Here is a 17,924-nt window from a genome sequence, read left to right as displayed (position 1 = left end):
AAATTTTGAGAAAATCTAAAAAATTAAACCATATCAATCGATTAATTCAATGAACCAATCGATTGCGCTAAGCCAAAATGTGAAAAATAACATAAACATAATGTATTGAGGAATCAAGTCAATCGATTGATAGCCCATATCAATTGATTGGTGCTAGTTAAAATTTGAAAAATTGTTGATCTGAAACCTATTATTCTATCAGATCGTTTTTGCCATAACTTTAGTTTCGTGATTCCAAATAAAGTATGGTCCAAAACATTGGAAATATAACGCGTATGACTATCCCATATTGATATATTCAGAGGCGAGATGGATGTTGGAATTTGTGAAAAATTAATAATTTTACTGGTTACATAATAGTTAAGTTCAGATAAGGGACCATGACGAGCATTGCGCGCGCGCGCACACACACACACACATACATACATACATACATACATACATACATACATACATACATACATACATACATACATATATATATATATATATATATATATATATATATATATATATATATATATATATATATGAGTTTAAGTTAAATGATGATATGAGTTGATGTGAATGAGTAATTTATTGTGTGAGTTGATTAGAGTATTTTGTATGAGTTTATGTTATCGATGATTGTTGCATGAATACATTACCTGTTGATCACTGTTGTTGTTTTGGCTACCCTTCATAATCTTTTGCACCGCTAACATATTTAAGCGTACTCTCACATTTTGCTTTAGATTGTCCACCATGGATATCTTGCAGATAATCATGAGTAGAGTTTTGTTGTTGTAAGTGGAAGATAGCTTCTTGGAGCTCATCTTCATTTTTTTATTGTTATCGTTTTTAGTCGGTTAAGTGCTATGATCGGTAACATCGGGAATGAAGCATTTTTATTATGTTTTGAGTTAATATTAAATTATGTGGTTTAAATCCTAACACTTTCTTTGTGAAATTTGATATTGAAATTGTTATTATGTTAATTTTTTCTGCATGTTGTTAAATGTTTTTGAAAGTTTTTGGATGTAGTGACACCTTAAATTATCGATTAAATCTTTTTATATAAGTTTTAGGGTTTATGATTTTACATAGTGGTATCATAGCAGGGAAGTCCATCTGGCCAGGTTGTGCAATTTTATTTGTTCCCTAGTATGCGACATATGTGTGAAACACTGCCGATGCTCATTTATTTTTCTAACCGCTTGCCAACAAGAGCGAGGTTGAAACAAGTGGAGGAGAAGCTTCTACTTCTCTGAGTTGTTTCAGGTGTGAAGGTTTGGTTCAATGTGCCACTGATTTCCTGAGTGCAGATGTTGTAAATTTTCTTGAATATGAGGAGAGTACATAGTCGAGTTTCATGATTGTGAGGCAGGTAGAGATGTCCTTGAGATAGAGTGCTTAAGTGTTCTTTGGGTTAACGTACTTGAGAGGGGGAAGAGATAAAATGATTACAGATCTACCTGTTATGTGTGAGTTTCCTAAAGTGATCCCAGATGATATTAGTGAGTTGTCGTTGAAGCGTGAGATGGAGTTTGCTATAGATTTATTACCTAGTACTAGTCATGTGTCAATGGCTCCTTATACTTCTGCTTCAGAGATGAATGAGTTGAAGAAACAGTTAGAGGATCTACTTGAGAATATTTTTTTTTGACCGACTGTTTCTCCATGGGGAACACCGATGCTGTTAGTTAAGAAGAAAAATGGTAGCATAAGGTTGTGTATTGATTATCGACAGTTAAACAATGTTACTATCAAGAATAAGTATCCTCTTCCGAGAATTGATGATTTGATGGATCAATTTGTTGGTGCTTGCGTATTCAGTAAGATTAATCTGCGATCAGGTTATCATTAGATTCAAATGAAACTAGAAAATATTCTGAAGACTGTGTTCAGAACGATATATGGTCACTATGAGTATTTGATGATGTTGTTTGGCGCGTCTAATTCGACAGGTGTGTTTATGGAGTATATAAATAGGATTTCACATCCATATCTAGATCAATTTATGGTTGTGTTCATCGACGATATTTTGATATATTCTAAGTATGATGAAGAGCATGTAGAGCATCTAAAAGTTGTGTTGCAGACCTTAAAAGAAAATAAGTTGTACGCAAAGTTATCTAAGTGTGAGTTCTGGTTGAAATAAGTGAGCTTCCTTGGTCATGTGATATGTAGTGGTGATATCACAGTGGATCCATCAAAACTTTAGGCAATGTTGCAGTGGGAGACTCTGAAGTCTGTTACTGAAATCATAAGTTTTATGGGTTTGGCTGGTTATTACAGGAGATTCATCGAAGGCTCTTCGAAGTTGGAATTTCCTTTGACTCATTTGACTCAAAAGGCCAAGCTTATGTATAGAGTATTCAGTGTGAAGAGAGTTTTCAAGAACTCAAGAAGAAGCTGACATCAACTCTAGTTTTGATTTGTCCAAGTCTAAGTGAATCTTTTGTTGTGTATTGTGATGCTTCGACGATGGGTCTAGGTGGTGTATTGATGTAGAATGGTCAGGTTGTGGCTTATGCTTCTAGACAGTTGAAAGTTCATGAGAGGAATTATTATCCTACACATGATCTAGAGTTGGCATCAGCGTTTTTTGTGTTAAAAATTTAGAGGCATTATCTGTCTGGTTTCAGATTTGAAGTATTTAGTGACCATAAGATTTTGAAGTACTTATTAGAAAGATTTGAATATGAGACAGTGAAGATGGCTCGAATTTATGAAGGATTATGATTTTGGCTTCAGTTACCATTCGGGTAAAGCCAATGTCGTGGCCGATGCGTTATGTGGAAAGTTGTTGCATGAGTCGATGTTAAGGGTTCCAGAGTTGGAATTAATTGGGAAATTTCGATGACATGAGTTTGGTGTGTGAAGAGACTCATAACAGTGTGAAGTTAGGGACGTTGAAGCTGACCAATGGTATCCTTGAAGAAATCAAAGAAGGTCAAAAAATTGACTTGGGATTGATTGACCGATTAATGTTAATCAATCAAGGAAAAGAAGGTGATTTCATAATCGACGAGAATGATGTGATGAAATTCAGAGACATGGTTTGTGTACCAGAACTTAACTAGAGTATTCTAGAGGAAGGTCACAGAAGTAGTATGAGTATTCATCCTGGTGCTACTAAAATGTATCATGACTTGAAGAAAATGTTTTGGTGGCCAAGAATGAAGAATGATATAGCTGAGTCCATTTATCCGTGTTTGACTTGCCAAAAGTCGAAGATTGAACATCAAAAACCGTTAAGTTTGATGCAACCATGGGATATTCTTAAATGCAAGTGGTATGGTATTTCCATGGATTTTGGGACGAGTTTTCCTAGAACTTCTAAAGGGAATGATTCAGTTTGGGTTATAGTGGATAGATTGACTAAATCAGCTCACTTTATTCCAATTGATATTAGTTATTCATTACAAAAGTTGGTTGAGGTGTATATAGAGTATGTTGTTATCTTACATGGTATTCCATCGAGTATTGCTTCTGATAGAGATATGAGGTTTACATTGAGGTTTTGGAGGAGTTTGTAGGAATCCATGGGTACTAAGTTAAAGTTGAGTTTGGCTTATCGTCCGCAGACGGACGGTCTAACGGAGAGGACTATCCATTGTTTGAAGGATTTGTTGGGAGCTTGTGTTTTAGAGCAGGGAGGTAACTGGGACAGTTACTAACCGTTGGTTGAGTTCACTTACAACAACAATTTCAATTCTAGTATTGGGATGACACCGTTTGAGGCTTTGTATTATAGAATGTGTAAGATGCCTTTGTGTTGGTATGATTCTAGTGAGAGTGTTGTGCATGGACCGAAGATTGTTCAACAGACTACTAAGAAGATCAAGATGATCCAAGAGAGGATGAAAGCTTCGTAGAGTCGTGATCGGCAAAATAGCAAGTGTACTATTTGCACCAATGTAGTAATAAAAAGGGAGTTATCCCGAGTATCGATCTCGAGGACTGCGTAGTAAGTACCAATATTTATAATAATTCAATTGAACAAAAGTTCATATGGGGTTTGATGATTATTTTCACAAATAATAAGAAATAAAAATATAAAGCGTATAAAAATTGTTTAACCGAGATGAGAAAGCATGCTAGGGACAAATGTATGAATTGCTTTGTAATAAACTTCTTCCATATTATATAACATCTATGTTGTAATAATTCAAAACCGTTTCTCCAGAGTTGTTTTCTCTAATTCCTTAGCCGAAAACCATTAACAGTCAATTTCAATCCTAATTTCTTAGTTATTCAAATTGTTGTTATGAAATATGTAATTGATCAAGAATTAACGGTGCCCACTGTTTGATCCTCATTCCTAAGTGATTAAACATGGGTTTTATTATACAACAAGCGATAAGGCAGTTTGTCCGACCTAAACCTTAACCAGAGATCAAAATTTCATTTGTCCAATAAAATTAAGCATTAAGCGCGTTGTACAATAATTTAAATTAAGAAAACATCGATGATTATAAGACCATGGATAAAATATTCATACAGTAGCAATTCAGGGACACTCCCTAGCATTGGGGGGTTTAGCCTCTCATAATATTCAAAGACAGTAGATTACAAATTAAAGACATTACAAGTTGTTGTTGATGAAGGTTGATCTTCAATTTCTTCCGATCTTGAAGATCTCTTCTCCTCTAAACACTTTGCACGGTCGCTTCTTCTTTTTGTCTCTTTTCTTCTACGATCAAAAGTCCCTTTTCTCTGTGCCTAAATTCTAACTAAATAGCTTCCAAACAACTAAAAACATTGCGAAATGCCCAAATTGCCCTCTGAACGTCCAAAGGTGTTAAAACATGAAAAATCAGCAAATGGGGCGAAATGGCCAACATGGACCGTGTCAGGTGACACTGCTGCCCGTGTTGGCTCCACTATAAGTCCATCCTGCATTCCACGCTGACACAGGCCGTGTCAGCCCACTGTTTTTTGGGTTTTCACTGGATGGTTCTGCACATGCTGACACGGGCCGTTTCAGCTGACACGAGCACCCGTGTCAGCCCCCTGTTTTGTCTATTTTTCGCATTTCATTAAGTCTTTGACCTCCATTCTCCTGGTACGCAACTTTCGGACTTGTTAATTGACCTGAAAACCAAACAGTACTACACAGAAACGCATAAAATGCGACAAAAAGAGAAAAGCTACTAATGCAACATAAAAACGAAAATTCATAAAATGCAATAAACTAAAGAAATCACTAAAATAAAGAGCAAAATGTTACCGATTCTTGAAGATTCAATGTTGGATAGATGATGAAAACTGAGTGTAAATGGTGACCGATCACAACCCCAAACTTATCTCATTGCTTGTCCTCAAGTGATGTAAGAGACAACACGGAGGTCAACCATGGATTCTATTCTCTCCACAACACAACTGATGTTATTCGCAACTTATCTTTCTCCTTCCCGATTAGGCTTCTGGTTTACCCATTTGAACTTCTCCATTGCCTTATCATTTGAGAGTGTTCTTTTACCTGCAAACTTCTTCACACTACTCACAAAATCTCTCGGGGTTAAGGTGTTTAGCACTCACGAAATCAAGGTATGCAATATCAACTCTTACTTTTTGAATAGATTCTACGTCAACTACACAAACACAATTCACACACTTTAAGAGGTCTTTAGGGTTGTAACGGGGCTTAGGTACAGTGGGAGAGTAAACAACAAAAATGGATAACAAATGGTTTTACAACTCGGCATTCATGTTGTTGTTTTTCCTTGTGCAAGAATTATTTTCTGGGGTGTCGTCCAATCTTGACTCTTTTTCACTCGAATTTTTCTTTAGATTATCACATTAATGCGTGAGTCTATTTCCAAGGCAAGTGCTTATTCTTCATTTCTCTATTTTTTCATATTTTTTTGGTAGAAGCGGATGTTTCTACATAGTTTTTCTTTTTCTTTTTCTTGCACTTGCCCTTTTTCCAACATTTCTTCTAAGGATTACCACCCCAAACTTATCTTCTTGCATACATTATACATTACAACAATCATGCCGAGCGAGGGTAGGAAGTGTTTGGCTTATGGTTAACATGACGGTTTACACAAACAAAGGGGTACAGGCTCAACGGGGTTAACAACGGATGAATATAACATTATGGATGGCTAGAAAGGCTAAAAGGGTGAAAACAAACAACGTGCCTCAGTGTGCGTTTTTGTATTGTGTTGTATCAGTAGAACTTGCACAAAATTAGAGAGATAAAGTCATACCTGAATGCGCTCTTTTTGTGTTTGTTAAGCTGAGATCTCACCATGTTGGATAAGCTTGCAGGTTCCAAACCACTCTTTATGACAGACAACTTCTTTTTCAGCTTGGGCTTACCTTCTCCTCTTTCGGTCTAGAGTTTCCAAGTTGCGTCCAACATTATGTTTCTCAGCTGTATCATTTTCCAGGTTGCCTCGGGAGCAAACCCGGGGTTGCGTCTTTCCCTCACTATCCACTAGTCTATAATTTTTCCAACATAATACACTTCCATCTGTAACTTAAAAAAATTTAAAACAGCCACACAACGAAAAGTAACACAAAATAAAAATAAAATATAAAGCAATTAAACCCCCCCCCCCCCCCCCACACTTGAACCAAACATTATCCGCAATGTTTAAAGTCAAGATAAGAGGGGTACTTACAGTGTTTACTGCGGAGGTGGTGGCGGGTACGGATAATGCAACATCATGCGTTGCATCATCACGTTCATCTCATCTAAAACCGTCCCTTGACGGTGTTGTTCGACTCCGAACCTGGTGAGCTCCTCACCTTGCCTGGATTGCCCCGTGTGAAGGTGACCGGTCTCATCCTGAATCCAGCCCCATTGGTCTTGCGGCATGGAGTAGGACCCGGAGGCTTGAGTCGGTTCTGGCGGTTGCTGGTGAAAAGGCTCCTCGGTACTCGGTGCACCTTCCATCGGTTCATCTGCAGGAAAAGAGTCAAAAAAATCTTCGTCCCCCTCTTCCAAGTCGGGACAGTCATAAAGCCAGTTGACTCTGTTAGTAATACTGATGAAATCGTAAGCAGGTAAAGCAATGACATAGACTTTTTGACACATAAGAGAGTGATAATCTTGTTTTATCGCAATCATGCCTTATTGGATCAAGGCGGCCATGTCCAATTTGTTTTTACCTGGCACCTGTGGAGAGTCAGAGAGTGCAGTGCCAAATCCAAAATGATCGGTAATCTGAGTAATCATGCTGCCAACAGAAATATCTTATGAAGTAGCGCGACCAACTCTTCCTAAGTAGTCAGCTGCAAATGCTGCTACGTTGATTGGATTCTGGGATGTCATACTGTACAGGAAGAACAACTCCCTTTGAGTGGCAACACCGGTGTTGTCTCCGCGACCAAACATGGTGTATGCCAACGTCTTCTGTGCGTACCTGAAACACGGGTTATGGATACCCGATGCCTTTGCCCCTTTGGAAACATATTTAGTGTTACCTGTTATGGCGGTCCAAAATTCCGCTGGGACAAACGTATCAGGCACCGCTCCAGGGCCTATGATTTGGAGTTTTAAGATCCTCCCTAACTCATCCACAGTCAATTCCATATCAATATTAAATAATCGAAATTGCAACGTACCGTAATATTCTTTTTCCGTTCCATTCCAACTATTTTTTAGCTTAAATTCAATGGTGCTCAGGAATTCAAGCGTAATGCACGCGAAAGTAGGCGCTTCCAGCTGCATGAATTCTAACATCCCTAAGGTGTGGAACATACGGTGGACCTCCGCTTGCAATCCCAATTCCTGCAGAGTGCCATTACACATATACCTCGTGGGGGTTAATTTTCTTTTTAAATGAACCGCATACCTCTTCTGGTGCTCCAGGTTCTCGAACACAATGTCGTGCTCGTTCGGGGTTCTTCTCGCCCTTTGTCGTGGACGGGATGATTCCGCCACATTTTTGCTTTTTTCGACTCGGCGAGACATTTTCGTACCTGCACACAACAAAAAAAGGAACAAGAATTTAAAAAGAGAGATTAGGGGAAAATCTTACCGTAGGAAGGTTGAGGGTGGAGAATGGTGAAACTTTTGTGAAGACGGATGGAGAATTGATGGAGATATGAGGTGAAAGTGGAGAGCTTTGAGTGAAGAGAATGGAGGTTTTAGGTATTTTTGAGAGAAAGAAAGATGGAGGTGAAAGAGAATGGAAGATATGTGGTAAATGAGGAGAGAATGGGGGATAATGTGTATTTATAGGGTGAATTTCGTAGGTGGGACCATGCTCCAACGGTCATATTTTCCAAAAAAAATCACCACTGCGCTAGCTGACACGGCCGTGTCAGCTGACACGGCCGTGTCAGCTGACACGGGCGACCGTGTCAGCGGAACACTACCCCATGACACGGGTTGTGTCCTGCCAAAACGCGCTTTTTCCAACTTATTCCACGCAGGGGCTGACATGGGTCGTGTCACCTGACACGGGCGGCCGTGTCAGGCCCCTGGAATTCCAATTTCCACCCTTCCTTTGCATATCCTGACACGGGCGCCCGTGTCAGGCCCATGTTTTCTTATTTTTCTTTGTTTCTTTTCTTGAGTTGTGCCTGGCTTCTGCTTATGCATTTTCAGAGACTTTTTGCTACCGCTATCTTTAACTTCTCTTAGCAAACACTGTTCACACCTACAAGTAAATAACACACAATAAAACAAAGAGCATAATTAGATACAAAAGCGTGGGTTGCCTCCCACGTAGCGCTTCGTTTAACGTCGCTTGGCTCGACGGTTGCTCATCTTATCAGACAAGATGAACAACATCAATTTGGTCAACTGCTTGCCCCACATTGTAAGGCTTCAATCTCTGGCCATTCACTTTAAAAATGTCCCCGTTGGATGGATTTTTTATTTCGACTGCTCCATGGGGATATACCTTGTGCACCACAAACAGACCCGACCATTTCGATCTCAGTTTTCCAGAGAATAACTTCATCCTTGAATTAAATAATAGTACCATTTGTCCTTCCCAGAATTCCTTCCTTTGGATTCTTCTGTCATGCCATTTTTTCGTTTGATCTTTGTAGATCTTTTCATTTTCATATGCCCGGTTCCTAAATTCTTCCAACTCATGGAGTTGAAGGATTCAGGATTCTCCCGCTTTCACAAGATCCAAGTTAAGGAATTTTTACGCCCACAAAGCTTTGTGTTCAAGTTCCAAGGGTAGGTGACATGCCTTACCATATACCAATTGATACGCGGACATACCAATCGGTGTTTGAAAGCAGTACGATATGCCCAAAGCGCATCATCCAACTTACTCGCCCAATCCTTGTGAGAAGCATTAATTGTCTTCTCTAGGATTTGTTTCAGCTACCTATTTGACACTTTAACTTGACCACTTGTTTGCGGGTGGTATGGAGTGGCTATCCGATGTTTCACATTGTATTTCAAGAGTAGCTTCTCCATTAGGTGATTTAAGAAGTGAGTTCCTTCATCACTTATTAAAGCTCTTGGCACTCCAAACATGACAAATATGTTTTCTTTCAAAAACTTGACCACCACTTTTGCATCATTTGTTGGTAGAGCGACTGCTTCTACCCACTTGGATACATAACCCACCGCCACCAAAATGTAATTCTTTCCAAATGACGGTGGAAACGGTCCCATAAAATAAAGACCCCACACATCAAAGAGTTCAACTTCCAACATGGGGTTTTGCGGCATCTGATTTCTTTTCGAGATGTTTCCCATTCTTTGGCACTTATCGCACTCTTTGATCACTTGCTGAGCATCTTTGAAAAGTGTCGGCCAGTATAAGCCTGACTGGAGGACTTTGGCAGCGGTTCTATCGCCACTAAAGTGTCCACCGTAGTCAGAATCGTGACAAGCTTTCAGCACATCCCTCTGTTCTTCTTCTGGAACACATCTTCTGACCAACCCATCTACTCCCTTCTTGTACAAGAATGGATCGTCCCACAAATAGAACCTGCAATCATGAACAAACTTTTTCTTACGGTTAGAATCAAATTCACTCGGGATCACCCCGCCTACTAGATAGTTCGCGTAGTCTGCGAACCAAGGCATTCCAATAACAGCAAGGATGTGTTCATCAACAAACTCATCCTTTATTGGACGCTTTTTCTCATTCTCCTCTATTGGGGACATTCGGGAGAGGTGATCTGCCACAGTATTTTCGCACCCTCTTTTTTCCCGGATTTCCACATCAAACTCTTGGAGGAGCAGGATCCATCGCAACAATCTTGGCTTAGAGTCCTGCTTAGCAAACAAATACTTCAAAACAGCATGGTCAGTATAAACAATGACTCTGGAACCCAATAGATATTGCCTGAATTTATCAAAGGCATAGACTACAGCTAGCAACTCCTTTTTGGTAGTTGCGTAATTCATCTGTGTAGGGTTCAACACATGACTAGCATAATATATGACATGCAACAGTTTATCTTTACGTTGCCCAAGAACCGCTCCTACTGCATTGCCACTTGCATCGCACATGATCTCAAAAGGTAGAGACCAATCAGGAGCAATGACAATAGGTGCCGTCACCAATTTATTTTTTATGGTTTCAAAAGCAACGACACACTCTTTATAAAAAATGAAAGCTTTGTCCTTAACCAACGGGGTAGTTAAGGGTTCAGCTATCTTGGAAAAATCTCTTATGAACCTGCGGTAGAAACCCGCATGTCCTAAGAAACTTCTTATACCTTTTCCGTTCATAGGAGGTGGTAGCTTTTCTATTACCTCAATCTTGGCTTGGTCCACTTCTATCCCTTTGTGAGAGATTTTGTGACCCAAGACTATTCCTTCTCGCACCATGAAGTGATACTTCTCCCAGTTGAGAATTAGATTGGCCTGTTGGCATCTTTCTAACACAGGGGAAAGGTTAGTTAAACAATTATCAAAAGAAAAGCCAAATACCGAGAAGTCATCATTGAAGACCTCCATATGCTTTTCCAGCATGTCTGCAAAAATGGAGGTCATGCATCTTTGAAATGTAGCTGGTGCATTACATAACCCGAATGGCATTCTTCTGTAAGCAAAGATACCATAGGGGCATGTAAAAGCTGTCTTCTCTTGATCTTCCGGTGCAACCGCTATCTGATTGTATCCAGAGTATCCATCAAGGAAACAATAGTACTCATGACCTGCCAACCTTTCCAACATCTGATCAATGAATGGTAATGGAAAATGATCCTTTCTGGTCGCCAGATTCAACCTCTTGTAGTCGATGCACACACGCCAACCCATGACCGTCCTAGTAGGGAGTAACTCATTTTTCTCATTCCTTATAACTGTAGTTCCTCCTTTCTTCGGGACCACATGAACATGACTCACCCAAGAGCTATCGGATATGGGATAAATTAACCCGACATCTAACAGTTTAACAAACTCTTTCCTAACCACTTCCTTCATTACGGGATTTAGTCTTCTTTGTGGTTGCACCACTGGTTTGTGACCATCCTCCATGAGAATTTTATGCATACACACCGTAGGGCTAATTCCCTTCAAGTCTTCTATCGCCCATCCCATTGCACTTTTGTGCTTCTTCAAAACCTTGACAAGCTTGTCTTCTTGAGAAACCTCTAGATTAGAGCTTATAATCGCCGGGCATTTTCTTTCGGGATCTAGAAAAACATATTTAATATTTTCAGGCAATTGTTTTAGCTCAACCGCTTTCTTAGTTTCATCTTTCTTTTCCTCAACTTGGGGTTCCCTTAAGTTTTCCCATCGGAGTGATCGAGATCCCTTAAAGGGCGGTTGTGTTACCATCATAGTTAACACTTCCATTTCCTTTTCATCAACTTCTTCAGTGTCTTCAGAGATTGATAGACTTAGAACTCTTTCCAAGGGAAATTTTTGTTCACCTAGAGGATTTTCTTTCAGAACCATTTGACCAATCACCTTTATATGTTAACTGGTGGCCACATCATCTTTGTATTTCATGGTGTTACGCACATCAATTTTTAACTCTTCATCATAAACTTTTAGAGTCATGGTGCCTTCTTCTATATCTATCAAACACCTCCCGGTCTCCAAAAATGGTCTACCGAGAATGAGCGGTATCTCTTCATCTTCCGGCATTTATAAGATCACAAAGTCTACCGGAAACACAAACTTATCAATCTTCACAAGAACATCTTCCACCACTCCATAAGGTCTCTTCACAGAGTGGTCAGCAAATTGAAGTGTCATTCTGGTATCCTGTACTTTTCCAATCCCCAACCTCTTGTAGATGGATAACGGCATGAGACTCACACATGCCCCCAAGTCGATAAGGGCCTTTTTGAAAGATCTATCCCCGATAGTGCAAGGGATAATTACCGAGCCTCGATCTTTTTTCTTTACCGAAATCTTCATACCCTGCAAAATAGCACTACCAGTTTCGGTTAGTACAATAGAGTCAGTGTCAGTGCTCCTTCTTTTTGAAATAATATCCTTCATGAATTTAGCATAAGAGGGCATTTGCTCAAGTGCCTCCAAGAACGGAATGTTAATCTCAAGCTTTTTGAACATCTCCAAGAATTTCTCGATGTTCTTCTCATGTTGCTCTTTCTTCTTATTTCTTGTGGGGAAAGGGAGTTTGACAACCGACTTTGATTCACTAGCTTTTTCTTTAACCATTGGTTTAGGTACCGTCACCTCTTCACTAACAACCTCATTTTCTTTTATCTCCAAATAAACTTTAAGCAATTGGTCTTCTTAGTCATCATCTTTTTCATGGACTTCTTTTTCCTTACCACTCCTTGTGGTTACCGCACTCACATTATTATGCTCTCTTGGATTTGTAACTGTAGTACTCGGTAATGCACCTAGTGTTTGCGAACCCGCGAGTTGTTGAGCAATCTGACTCATTTGCACTTCCAGATTTTTTATTGAAGACCAGTGTTTCTCAGATTACTTCTAGTCTCCTCTTGAAATTGTGAACTTTGAGCTGCCATTTTTTCAATGGCAATTTCCCAATCTGCTTTTCTTGGAACCTGTTGTTGAAATTGTTGTTGGGGTTAGTGAAACTGCTGCTGATAAGGTTGTTGTTGTTGTGGTTGATAATGTTGTTGTGGTTGGCTTTGATACTGGGTGGGTGCTTGCTTCTGAGCATTTCCTTGTTGGTCCTTCCAGGAAAAAATTGGATGATTTTTCCATCCAGGATTATAAGTATTGAAGTAAGGATTGTTCTGCTTCAGAAAATTAATCTCTTCTACCTGTTGAGCAGTTGCCACACAATGCATGGCGAAGTGAGGACCTCCATAAATTTCACAACTAACAGCTTGAATAGGTTGGACCGGTTGGACTTATTCCACCATTTGAGTGTCAAGAGTCATTTTCTTGAGTCTTCTCTCTACTTCAGCTGTTATTTGATCTTCCATCTTCACAACTTGATTTACTAGTTTGAGATCAATGATATCTTCAGGTTGACTTACACTGCGGTCATAGAGTTCCAGATGCTCATTTGCTGCAATGGCTTCAATGATTTTCTTTATTCCAGTGGCTATTGTAAAATTTGTTGAGCCACCGGCAGCTGTGTCTATGAGTTGCTTAGTCTTCATTCTAAGTCCATTCACAAAATTTTGCATCTGTTCAGTTGCATCCATATTATGAGTAGGACATGCAACCAACAATCTCTTGAACCTCTTGTAAGCATCTCCAAGTGACTCTCCTTCCTTCTGTTTGAAATTAATAATATCATATCTCTTGTGGATATACACAGAAGCAGGGAAGTACTCATTCAAAAATGTAGTCTCCATTTGTTGCCAAGCTGTTATGCTTCCCGCGGGTAAAGAGTAAAACCACTCTTCGACATCTTCTGACAGTGTAAACGGGAACATCACCAACTTTTTAGCTTCCTCTGAGTGTCCCTCAATTTTTAACGATGTCATCATGGTCAGAAATCTTTGTAAATGCTTATTGGCATCTTCATTGATTTTTTCGGAGAACGGTCTCCTTTCGAGTTGACGAATCGTTGAAGGATGCAGCTGAAAGTGATCAACATTTACCGGTTGGTTCACAATTGCTAACCTTCCAGTAGGAGCATTTGCACCCCCATAATCACCCAGAAGTCTTTCTGCAGGAGGTGGTGGAGCTTCAGCCATTAGTTCAACCATTTTTTGGTTCAGAAACGGCTTCGGAGTCTTCTGAATGAACTGAAACAGCTTCTTCTTTTTCAGACTCATAAACAATAGGGGTTGCTTCTGAAAGTTCCAGCCTAGCTTTTCGTTGTCTTGCACGCAATAATCTTTCAGGTTCATGCTGACACGGGCACCCGTGTCAGCCCACTGTTTTCTGGGTTTTCACTGGATGGTTCTGCACATGCTGACACGGGCCATGTCAGCTGACACGGGCACCCATGTCATCCCCCAGTTTTGTCTATTTTTCACTTTTCATTAAGTCTTTGACTTTCATTCTTCTAGTACGCAACTTTTGGACTTGTTAATTGACCTAGAAACCAAACAGTACTACACATAAACGCATAAAATGCGACAAAAAGAGAAAAGCTACTAATGCAACATAAAAAGCGGAAATTCATAAAATGCAATAAATTAAAGAAATCACTAAAATAAAGAGCAAAATGTTACCGATTCTTGAAGATTCAATGTTGGATAGATGATGAAAACTGAGTGTAAATGGTGATCGATCAAGTCGCCAAAAGTGTTATTATGTTAAGAGAAGGAAAACACTTTAATTCCAAGAGGTAGATCATGTGTTTTTTAGAGTTACTCTAGTAATAGGTGTTGGCCGTGCTTTGAAATCTTGAAAGCTCAGACTATGTTTCATTGGTTCTTATTAGATCATGAAGCGAGTAGGAGAAGTATTCTACAAAGTTGTTTTGCCACCGTCTCTTTCGAATCTTCATAGTGTGTTTCATGTGTCTCAACTTCGTATGTTTCGCGGCGTAAAAAATGACCATGAGTGCTCGCACGATCGAGATGATAATAGAGTTTCCACCGAACTTTATTCATTCTAAAAAGGAAAGGGGAAATATCGATAAAAGCCTTAAAAGAAAAAGAAAATGGTAGTCGCAACCAAATTCGGGTTCAGGTGTCGATTATGCAAAGGGGAAGGTGTTAGCACCCCTCACATCCATTATACTCAACGAGAACCATTTATTTAGTTTTGCGAATGGAATGTTAACTTTTGTTTGTTTGCTTTCTTCTAATTATTAAGAGTCTGAGAAGAAAAAGAGAAAATAAATATTTTTTATTAGGGTGTTTGACGAGACGTTGAATATCACTCCTACGTATCTCCAAGTGCAAAAATGCGTGAAAAAAATAAAATGAACGCATTAAAATAATCTACACGAAATAAAGTTCAGTAAAATAGACAGACGCATATCAAATTTCGCAGTTAAAAATAACTAGATGAAAAGGCTGAGAATGACCAAAATGTGACCGCCCGAAGGTGCACAAAAATAAAACGAGCATACCAGATTAAATTATGCATAACATAGACCAATAAAACAGACAATTGTCGGCCCGAATTTGAAATTTGAAATTTTCTGCAATTGAAAATCGATTCAACTGTTCTTTTTGTAAAACTAAAATTTTATTCTGGTTGATTTTGTACACATTAGGCATATGATGCAAATGTATGGAGGAATGAATTGGTTGATTGATTTAAGGGAAAATTGGGGTATGACAAGAGGTATGTCCCAAATCCATCTCATGTGGCTCAAATAAACAATGTGCAAGTGAGGGATGACTTGAGTGTGGAGACATCACTAGTGTGAATCGATGACAGAGAAGTGAGATAACTGAGAGGTAAAGAGAAAAGAGGCAAGAAAGGCAACCTAGAGTTTGGGAAGAAAAACACTATTGTTAAAGAGCTTAGAGCTTGCTTTTATGGAAATCCAAGGTAAGGGGGGGGGGGAGATTACTCTTATATGGGTGTATATTGTATGAAGGGTAGAGATGGATCATCATCCTCTTTTAGAGTTTTATTTTAATTTCACCATTGTTGATGTGTTGATGAATTCTTTATGAAATTTATGCAAATTGTGTATCCAATTATGATCCATGATTTAGTTTGTGTGTGATAACATGTTTAATTGTTATGAGTTTGTTATATGCTGTTAAATTCATGATATGATGTATTTTGGGTTATATAATATGAATTGGTTTGATGTATGAGGGTTAGGGGATGGGGAAGATGAAGTAAATGTGTTGAAAACTAGAATTTTTAGAAAATTTGTTGATGTCAATGATTGGCATCTTATGTCAATCGATTGATCACGTGAAATTTTGGGAAAATCTACAAAATTAAACCATGCCAATCGATTAATTCCCTGAATCAATCAATTGCTCTAAGTCAAAATGTGAAAAATAATAGAAATATAATGTATTAAGGAATTAGGTCAATCGATTGATGGCCCATATCAATGGATTAATGCTAGGTAAAATTTGAAAAATTGCTAAGCTGAAACCTATTATTTTATTCGATCATTTTTGCCATGAATTTAGTTATGTGAATCCAAATGAAGTGCAGTTCAAAGAGTTGGAAATCTAAGGCATATGACTATCCCATAGTGATGTATTCAGAGGCTAGATGGGTGCTGGAATTTGTGAAAAAATAATTGTTTTACTTATTACGTAATAGTTAATGATAACGAACAAATGGTTAATGAATGTATCAATAATGAAGTGATGTTAAGATGATTTAACATGATTGAGTGTTGTGTGGATGTTTATTCTATGTGTGAATATATGTTGAGAAGTGAAATTATAATTATGTGAATTGTTATAAATACTTGTTAATGATTGTTGAGATGCGTATTTCGGAGTGAGAACCACCACTAATGTGTTTAAATGCATGATTGTTTACAGTTAGATATGGGAATGTAATCATTATTGTGTTGTTGTTTTTGCATGATTGTTTACAGTCAGATGTGGGGATCTAATCATTGTTGTGGTTGTCATTGCATTATCATATGCCATGCATCATATATTATCGTTATTGTGAAAGAGGTGAGTCACAAGTTCAGATATGGGGACTTGTGATTATTTTCCTCCATATAAGTTCCCCACACCCTCATTTCTTCATAAGCTTCATCAGTGAGGTTCATCTGCCTCTTAAGTTCTACTATCTCTTCATATGCCTTTCTCCATTCAGATGGACGCATTGAGAGTAATCCCTCAGCTGCCGTTCTTTGTTATTGCTTATACATGGCTTGAATTCTGACTTCTCAGAGAGCATTGGCGAGACTTTGGACTTCAGCTTCTAAACCTTGGATGCATGCTTCATATTCTTCCTTCATTTCCCTTTGTTATTTGGTAGAATTCATCCAAATCTCTTTCAATTCATCACTCTGACTCCAAGCTTTATCTAAACCATTCTTATGTGTCTTAAGGCTTGAGCTAACAACTTTAAGGTCAGTGTAGGCTTGGTCTTTCTTGACATCTTCTATCATAGTCATTTCTTCACTCCTTCTAAGTTGTTCTACCGCTTGGTCAAGATCCATCCTCAGATAATTTCTCTCATACGTAACTTGATGAACATTTTACTCCAATTCCTCCTTTTCTTTTCTAAGTTGGAGGATAATGGCGTTAAAGATGTCCACTTCCTCCATAGAAACTACAACTGGTAGAGGTGTCCTTATTGCAACTGGCTGCTTGAGAGCAAAATTTAACTTCACTTTATGCATTATTTCCTTCATCCATTGAGCATAAGATACTATAACCTCATATCTAGGGCTCTTTAAGCTACTTCTACCTATGCTAATTTGTCTCCAGACAGGGATAACCTTCTGGATAGTTGAATTGTTCAAAGTTACCCCTTGTAGAACAAAACCCTCTAATAATTTTGTCATCAGGTTTATAAGGCAAATGATATCCTAGTTGTCTTATAGCCAACGCTGAATTGTAGGTTATGCACCCCCTTGACCCTATGAGGGGTACATTGGAGAAGCTCCCATAACTTATGATCATGTCATCACGGTGAAGGATTTATGGATGCCATATGATATTATTATTGTTAAGTGAGACCAATTATTGAGCCCACT

Source organism: Lathyrus oleraceus, chromosome 1, assembly GCF_024323335.1.
Source record: "Lathyrus oleraceus cultivar Zhongwan6 chromosome 1, CAAS_Psat_ZW6_1.0, whole genome shotgun sequence".
NCBI classification, from domain to species: domain Eukaryota; kingdom Viridiplantae; phylum Streptophyta; class Magnoliopsida; order Fabales; family Fabaceae; genus Lathyrus; species Lathyrus oleraceus.
This window is presented reverse-complemented; position numbering follows the sequence as displayed.